This window comes from Eulemur rufifrons, chromosome 18 (genome assembly GCF_041146395.1).
Source record: "Eulemur rufifrons isolate Redbay chromosome 18, OSU_ERuf_1, whole genome shotgun sequence".
In the NCBI taxonomy this organism is placed as follows: Eukaryota; Metazoa; Chordata; class Mammalia; order Primates; family Lemuridae; genus Eulemur; species Eulemur rufifrons.
Window position 1 is genome coordinate 59014591 of NC_091000.1, and position 9812 is coordinate 59024402.

A 9812-nucleotide genomic window follows, 5' to 3' on the forward strand; every position below is an offset into this window, starting at 1 on the left:
AAACACCCAGGAGTTCTCCACCTTACCCCTAAACAAGCTAACAATTCTCCATGCACCTAAAATCAGGCATGCCCATGTACACACACACACATACAAACACAGAGTGTTGTCCAATAGCAACAGCACTTTGAAGACAGGTAGTATAGCGTACTGGTTAAGTAACTATGTGGACTCTGGAGCCAGATATCAACCATTTATAAGTTGTGTCCACTTGAACTCATTTACTGTAAAACGTGGATGGAAATGATAATACCAACTTCTCAGGGTTGTTAAGACAATGAAATGGCATGGTATGCATACGGCTCTTAGAAGAGTAGGCACTCAATACATTTAACTATTATTCTTTTTGCTTGGTGGAATATACAGGTCCCTGTTGCTTTGTTCAGCATTTCCTTCTGCAAGATGAAGATGGGTCTGTGGTTTACTTGGCAAGCCAGGGCCATCTTCTCTTCCCCAGCATCTGGAAACAGCTATTGTCAGTTGGAGAAGGCAGAATCCCAACCCCTTAGGAATGGTTTCCTTAGCTCACGGTGTGAGTATCCCAACCCTCTGCTGCTGCTGCCCTCTGCTGCTGCCATTGAGAATTACATGGAGCAGAGCTCCTGCAGCCGCCAAGACTAACTACACATGAGGGAATTACCAGTACAGGTTGAGTATCCCTTATCCGAATTGCCTGCTACCAGACATGTTTCAGATTTGGGGCTGTTTTCTGATTTTGGAACATTTGCATATACATAATGAGATATCTTGGGGATGGAACCCAAGTGTAAACATGGAATTCATGTATGTTTCATATACACATTATACACATATCCTGAAGGTAATTTTATACAATATTTTAAATAATTTTGTGCATGAAACAAAGTTTTGACTGCAACCCATGACATGAGGTCAGGTGTGAAATTTTCCACTGTGGCATCATGTCAGTGCTCAAAAAGTTTCAGATTTTGAGCATTTCAGATTACCAATCTCTAGTTGGGGATGCTCGACCTGTATGTACTGTGTTCAGGATTTGATTGCATATCCCAGAATTTGCTTTTCACAATGGCTTTAACATTATAGGGCTGCGTTTTTACAATCTATAGCTGCTCTGGACATTGCCATCCAATGGTGTTCCGTGTTACCTTGAGCTCAGCCTTGAAGCCACCAAATATGGTCGGTTCTCAAACCTGCTCCTCACTGGCTCTCTCATTTTGTTTTTTTCTGCCTCCATATCCTAGAGACTTCAGTCCCAACGTAGCTGTGACCTCTCTTTTTTCATATCCTCTCGGCCACTCAAACCAATCCCTCCCTCCCTCTGTAAGAGCTTTTAGCACTTCCAGAGAGGCCATTCTGACTACACGTCTCCCTCCTCTATGGGTCTTTAAGATCCTTCATTCTAAAGATTTTCACCTCTCCACTGCTTGTACTTGGTCCAAGCTCCTTTGGCCTCCTGCACATGGATCCTGCCTGCTCTAAACCTTGTCTCTCACGACACCCACAGGCAGATTCTCCCCATATACATACACCGTCATTCATTTCCTGCCTCTGTGGTTAAGTGAGTGCTCTTTCTTTTGTTGAAAATACTCTCTTTTCTACACTGCTCAGCTCAAATGCTATTTCCAGTACAGCGCTTTCTCTAATGACTCCAGGAAACAGTGCCTCAACTTCTATGGCATTTCTTATATCTTACTAAGCTTGCCCTTATCAAATCATTGTTACTTGGGTACACTTCTTAAAAATTTTTCTACTACCATATGACCAAGCAATCCCACTGCTGGGTATATATTCAAAGGAAATCAAATCAGTATGTCAAAGAGATATCTGCACTCCCATGCTCACTGCAGCACTATTCACAATACCCAAGACATGGAATCAACTTAAGTGTCCATCAACACATAAATGGATAAAGAAAATGTGATATATGTATATGTCTCTGGGTGTATCTATAAAATGGACTACAATACAAACTTTAAAAAGAAGGAAATCCTGTCATTTCCAGCAACATATATGAACCTGGAGGACATTGTGTTAAGTGAAATAAGCCAGGCAGCAGAAAGACAAATATTGCATGATCTCACTTATAAAGGGAATCTTAAAATGTTGAACTAATAGAAGCAGGAAGTAGAATGGTGGTTACCAGGGGCCGGTAGGGGTGGGTGTTGGGGAGATGTTGGTCAAAAGGTACAATTTTTTATTTAGACACGGGGAATAAGTTCAAGAGATCTATTGTATATAGTGGCGACCACAGTTAATAACAATGCATTGTCCTCTTGAATTTATGGTACAAATTTAAAAACTTAAATGAAATAGCAACATTCCTTAAGAAACCTAAACTATCAAAGCTTAATCAAGAAGAAACAGATATCCTGAATAGCCCTCTACCTACTAAAGAAATTGTATATATAGTTTAAAACCTTCTCACAAAGAATACTCTAGGCCTAGATGGCTTCACTGGAATATTCTACCACACATCCAATTCTACACAAACTGTTCCACAAAATAGAAGAAGAGGGAACACCTGGAGCCAATCCAGTTGTTAGCAGTTCCATAGCCCTCCTTCCCCTCCCACCCCTGCTCCGTGACTAGGCGTTCATGTGCATGTGTGTAGACACCCCAGAATGCAAGTCCAAGCTTCAGGTACAGCCACTGCAAACAGCCACCCCTCAGGCAAAAGGGTGAGCCCCCCAATAGCTTAGACGATGCAAAACTTACCTGGTGCCCTTCCGTTCTCCCAAAGGTCAACTCCCGCAAGAACCCACCTGCTCTTGGTTGCACTACAGCACCTTCCAGCAATGGCTTTTCCTATTTTGTCCAGATTTTATAACTGTTATATGCGGGAGAGTTACCCCTCTTTTGCGTCACAGAATCAAGCTAGGCGGTGAGATACTCTTGTCATCAGCCTGTTTATTCTGTTCCCAAGATTGCACACAACTGATTTAAGTTTTGCCTCTCGAGGTAAACCCCCTGCCTGCAAGAGCTGTGTGTTTTGCCGGTTCTTTCTCAGGCCTGTAGTTCTGTTTCTCTCTCTCTCTCTGCTTTCTCCTACATATGCCTGCTTGATCACCACTGCTTCTGGAAACTTCTTCACCTACTTAATTTTTTTTTCTAGTTCCACTAAAAATAGAGTTTGCATTTCTACTCTGTTGACTTTACCTGCTGTCTTGACTCTAGAACTATCAAAGATTCATGCAAAATACTAGATAAGGCCAAGGCCAAACAATTATTAGTGATTAATGGGATCATTATTTGTTAAATGACACCCTATGGCTCTAACCAGGTTTCTATATACTAGGACAGTATTGGAAGTCTATAATCACATCCACATAATACATCTGCCACCAGTTTTGACAGGTGAACTAATGTCTCCTTCCCCTAACAGGAACAGGATATTTCTGTGTACAGTTATGCATCCTGAAAGGGGGCCATGAAAACAACAACTGTTACAGATACAAAATAGGGCTTATTAGAGGAAAAACGTGCAAGCAGAAAGCAGCAGAGTGCATGCAACCCCTGGAACCTACTTATCCCACAGCGTAGGCCAGGCATAAAGGGTCTACACGCATTGTGAACACTGTCCCCATAAAGGCTGATCTCCGTGCCCTAAATTTCCATATTCATAGTCACGAGGTGGTTCTGCCTATATGATTATCACAGACCTGCTGCGCCAGTTTTCTGCCAAATGACCAAAATGAAGGAGGCAATGAGCATTTAGGATCATCCAGATTTATCTCTTTTCAGATGTTTTGGAGACGTGGTTTGACCCATGAATTATCTGCGTTTATATATTCACCAATCATACTATAATGGGATTCGTATTATATTAATTTTAGTGGCTACTTAACATGTCGACAGTTGCCTCACAGTCATGACCTCGCTGGGTCTCCATTTCCTTATATCTAGAAAAAGAGGAGCAAGAGGTTGAGGCCAATGTTATTTGACAATTTCTATTCTGCCAAAGTAATTTGAAAGTGGAAAGATGTGATGCCACTTCTAAAGGTGCGCTGCTATTCTTACGCTCTGGAGCTTAGCTCTCTGCACCACATTTAATGGGGCTGGCTGACCTTTAAGTCCTTTTCAACCTTGAGATTTGATTCTATGACTAGCCGAACAGTACGATTACTTCCATAATTTAGAAACAAGAAGTTTAACCACCAGAGGGCAGTAAGCGTCCAAAGCAGAAAGGAGCGATGTCTGCCACACGAAGAGCACCTGTGACTTTTCAAATTCCTATTTCAATAAAATCCACAAAAATTTTATTGCTTGCCTACTCCACTCTATAATCTGTGTTGTGCTAGGAGTCCAACAAATAATAATGGCCTCTCACAGTTCACAGCTCAAATATATGACTTTAAGAAAGAAAGAATGGGCCGGGCGCGGTGGCTTATGACTGTAATCCTAGCACTCTGGGAGGCTGAGGCGGGAGGATTGCTCGAGGCCAGGAGTTCGAGACCAGCCTGAGCAAGAGTGAGACCCTGTCTCTACTAAAAATAGAAAGAAATTAGCTGGACAACTAAAAAAATACAGAAAAAATTAGCCGGGCATGGTGGCACATGCCTGTAGTTCCAGCTACTTGGGAGGCTGAGGCAGGAGGATCACTTGAGCCCAGGAGTTTGAGGTTGCTGTGAGCTAGGCTGATGCCACGGCACTGTAGCCTGGGAAACAGAGTGAGACACTGTCAAAAAAAAAAAAAAAAAAAAAAGAAAGAAAGAAAGAAAGGCCACCCACTCGTGTTTTGCGATTTCCCTTTCATTTGCTCAGCAAGCTTGCATTAAGCACTTACCGTGGGCCAGGCACTGCCCTATGAACTCAGGACACATCAGTTAGCAAATCAAAGATCTCCAACCTTCTGAAACAGGTTCTGGTGTGAGGATAGATCCAATAAAAACTAAAATAAATAAGTCAATTATGCAGTGTGTATGAAAGTGATGAGTGCTGCAGAAGGAAAAAGTAGATCTGCGTCCAGGGGGTTGGGATTATGGTAAAGGGTTGTGATTTAGGTAGGGTGGTGAGAGTAGCCCTCAGGAGGGGACACTGGATCAAGACTGTGTTGGGGAAATAGGCCGTGAGGCTATTCTGAGGAAACCACACTGCAGGCAGAGGGAACAACACGAGAAGGTCTGAGGACAGGGGCGTCTCTAGTAGCAGATGAGGTCGAGGTAAGAGGAGGCAGATTCTGAAAAGCTCTGTAGGCCATTGTGAGGACTCCATTTTGAGTGAAATGGGGAAGCACTGTAGGATTCTGTGCAGAGAAGGGACATTTTTAAAGGATCACTCTAGCTGCAGAGTTGAGAAAAGCCTCAAAAAGGCTTATTTCCTATGGAAGTTTACAAATACTCTGTTTATTAATATCAACTTATCAAAAAGCAGAGTGAAGGGCAGTTAAAGGCAGCCACATTGTGGTCACCATTTAGCCAATAGCAGCTGTGAAAACTGATTATATAAATTGGAGTTACTTCCATACAAGCCCCAGGGGACAAAACACCGTCCCCGGGATGACATAGTAAGCCAGCTGCAGAGATGACCTCCTATAACTTTGAGACCAGCTTTGGCTGGTAATTGCTGAGATGACCTGCTGTGACTCTAAGACAAGGTTTACCTACCACTGTCACTCACCAATCGGAGCTTGCCAGCTCCCCAAAACTTTGCCAGTGCCAATGAGTTTTCTTTCAAAAAAATACATAACATTTGTTTTTCTCATAAAATCTCCAACCTTCTCTTTGTTCTTTGGATGTAAGGAAGACCACCCCAGACTCTGTATATGCTCTGAATTGCAATTCTGTTTCCCAAATAAAACATTTTGTTTAGAGATGTGTCTCTATGTTTTTATTTGACCTTGACATACTTGGTGTCAGAAGTGGGATCTGAAGCAGACTCACCTCAGAGACAACGGTGGCAGCTGGAACTATGGCGTGGGGTACCCATACTCATCCCCTGAGGCCTCCCACTTCCTCGGATTGCCTTTTTTCTCCCCCAGTGAGTCTCTGTTGGATCAAACTCCCATTTTCATTTTGGTTGAGTTCTTCCATTTTACTTGGGATTTAAGAGAAGTCTTTCCCCCTGCTTGTTATGAGGGCTCCTGCTTAAGAGGAATTTTTCCTTTCCTGTTTATGGGGGATTGTTTCCCCCTCCGGCTGAAGAAGGTTTCTCATCTTTCCTGGTAAGTATGTACTTTGTCTTTGGTTCAATTTCATGCTTGGATTTTATTTCAGCTTTTTGTGTATTCATCATTAAACCAAATTACCTAGATAAATTTATTTGCCATATGGGCTCTCAAAGTTCAAAGGCATTCCAAGGTAGTCTCCCCTTCCGAGGCTCCAGTTAGTGACATGTTCAAACATTATGAGGATCATTCAAACAGTTTGTTTTTCTTAAAACTAAACTAAAAGACCATGGCTATAGGATGCATATATGAATTGGTATCTCAAGGTTCCAAAATGCATTTAGGGCTCAAAGATTGCCTTGCTGTAAAATACTGTCTCAGAGCCAGCTGAGACTTTCCTCTCCGGAGCCTGGCCCTTCCTTTCCTAGATTTCCTCCTTGTTACCCTTCTCCAAGCTAAACTCTTTTTTCCAGACTTCTCAGGTATTCTGGCATATTGACTAACTAAGTAAAGACAACTGAAAAACAGGAGGTACAAAAAAAAATCATTTTGACTTTTATGCTGTTTCTTAAAAGCAAAAGATAAAATTCCCATGTAAAAGACATTCTCCCTTTACTAGAAGGAAAGGCAACACTCTTATCGTCGAGGATGAGGATTGAAACCAAGAGAATACTGCATAGACACTGTTAGAATTACTTTTATCTCACATAATTCAGTCACATTTTCACAGTTAATTATTCTTTATCCAATCTGGTATATTTGTAACTGATTCAAATTGCTTTACCCAAATTTGGTTCACATCCTTCATAAGAGTACCTATTAAGGCAAATGGAAAATCCTAAAGTTCAGCCTTGTTGCATTTTGTCAAAAATATAATTTGGATCCAACTGTCTTCTTATGAACACAAATGAATTTATATTACTATGTTTTACTTAGGACTAAATTTTTAAAAAAATTGAAACCTGGAAGGTCTTTGTTTTTGTTTTGTATGTTTTGGGGTTTCTTATATCTGTATGTTATATGTATATTACATTTTTCTAACAAAATATATAAAAGAGCTCTATTGGCTTGAAGGGAAAAATAAACACTTAAATCAAGTAATTTATCAGAAATATAGTAATTAACCCAAATGCCTTTTAGTTCATGTGACTTAAGTAAATTCTTAATAAATAAGCTGATTTTAAATTTGTTGATAAAATAAAAATGAAGATGTCATCAGAATTGTTAGCACACTTTTTTTTTTTTTTTTTGGCCTGGGTTTGCTGGCCAGACAGGATTATATTTGTCTCTGCTAGATGTTTTAAAATGATAAAAGTATCAGTTTTACCTCAGAACAAATGTACAGAGGAGAATACAATGTAAGGTCCATTGTTATATTAGACACAATTTAACTTTTAGGGTTTTTCTTTGACAGGAAAATAACTAAAAACAATGACTAGCTCTGTTTAATCTCTCAGTTTTAATAAGAAATTTAGGTATAATTGTTAATAAATAAGTTAGGTAAATGTAAATAGAAAAACTGTCTATAAACTTTTCATGTAATTTAAAATCTTAAAGTTATATTATAAATATTCATAAAATATCTGAGTCATTTCTACATAAGATAAAATACTGAAACATTAATTGCTAGATTCAAGTTTATTTACTTTTGGCTTCTTTAATTTTATAAAAAGACAAAAGATATTTTTGTCTATTAATAAAATGTTCTGTTTCACATTAAAAATTATTTTTTAGGCGGGGTGTGGTGGCTCATGCCTGTAATCCCAGCACTCTGGGAGGCTGAGGCCAGAGGATTGCTTAAGGTCAGGAGTTCAAGACCAGCCTGAGCAAGAGCAAGACCCCATCTCTACTAAAAACAGAAAAAATTAGCCGGGCATGGTGCGCATGCTTGTAGTCCCAGCTACTTGGGAGGATGAGGCAGGAGGATCATCTGAGCCCAGGAGTTTGAGGTTGATGTAAGCCAGGATGACGCCATGGCGCTCTAGCCTGGGCAACAGAGTGGGACTCTGTCTAAAAAGAAAAACTATTTTTTAAAATATGTTTTTAGAGATTATAAAATGTATATTCATGAATTAATATATAACAGTTCAAAATTACTTCCTGGGTTTTTACTAAAAATTACAAGAGCTAATTAATACATATAATTCTGTATACAAAATAATATTTGTATGAAAAAATGTTATGTGATCTCAATAAGAAGGATAAAAAGGTAAATTTTTATCCTAAGGTAAAATGACTGATATTCCAATACAAAAAATGAGGAAGTGTAGGACAAAGATTGGGCGGTTAATAAAATGATGGAAGGTTTAAGGAAGTTGTAGAGGGTTTATGAAGGATGGGTCTTGTACGGGGAATTTTGTGTGTGATCAGGTTGGATTGGAAGAGAATTGTAAGTTTTTCCAAAAATTGAGCATTGCTGCCTGAAAGCATTTATATAGGATCAAAGTTTGCTTCTCTGTATTTGAAACAGCAAAGTTTTCTTAGAATGTCGATCTGCTCTTAGTTTAAAAAACATTAAAAACTACAAGAGGTTTTTACTTCTGAAATCTGTTTTTTAAAATCTTCAACTATCTTATGAACTATAGCTTTTCCCTGTGTTATAGTTTCTGCCTACTTTCAAGTTGAAAGTGCCGTCTTCTACATTTTAAAGGTTAATTTCATTTCTCCAGGTACAATCTTCCTCTTAAAGCTTTTCAGATTCATATCTATCTCAAGAGTTTAGCCTTTTATGCAACTCAGCCCACGTGATTTACAGGTCATGTATCATTGCCTTCTGCTTTTCCTCCTTTTTTCCTTAAAAAGGTACATCTGCTTAACTAAACCCCCTCAGCTTTTTTTTTTTTTTTCCTGGTTCTGACTTAAGACCAGTTTTACCTAGTAGCTGCTGAAACAAACTGCTGTGACAGTAACGCTAGTTTTACCTGCTGCTGTCACTCATCGATCAGAGCCTGCCCACTCCCCAAAACTGTGCTAGTGCCAGTGAGTTTCCTTTCAAAGCATTACATAACATTTCTATTTCTAATTAACTTCCAACTTTCTTCTCGTTCTTTGGACATACCGAAGACCACCCCACTTTGTGTATACCCTGAATTATAATTCTGTTTTCCCAGATAAAATGGTTTGTTTAGAGATTTGTCTCTATATTGTTATTTGACCTTGACACAACCAATCTACATATATCCCTACTGTGCCACATGCCAGGCACTGTGCCCAGCACATTACATACTTTCTCATTTAACCCTTCCAACACCTCTATGTTACCCTCACCACCGTTAGCTGTGTTTTAAAGATTTTAAAAAAAGAGAGATTGTAAAAGTTAGTCACTGGCTCAAGGTATAATTGAAGTATATGGAACTCGTGGAAGCTAACTTGAAGAACTCTGCTTACTAATTTGAGCAATGCCCAAACAAGGTTTAGTATCCCAGTACTGAGAAACTAAAGATGGTAGTGGTAGGGGGGTTGGGAGAGGCGTAAATGTTTTGAGTTCAACCACCATATGTTTTTTCATTTTAAAGTTCTGTCTGGCCATTACACCACAAATTTATCTGCACTGTAACCGAACTGACTTCTGCACCGGTGATAGTCCTAAGTTTCCCTTTAAAGCTTGGTGTCTGTGTGGTCTGTTTAGTAAAGCTTTGGGCTTTTAAATAGACCCATCACTGAACCATCTTTTTTCTAGGGGATTTCTCTTAAACCATGGTGGTTCAAACACCTACTGGGGCAGTGCTAC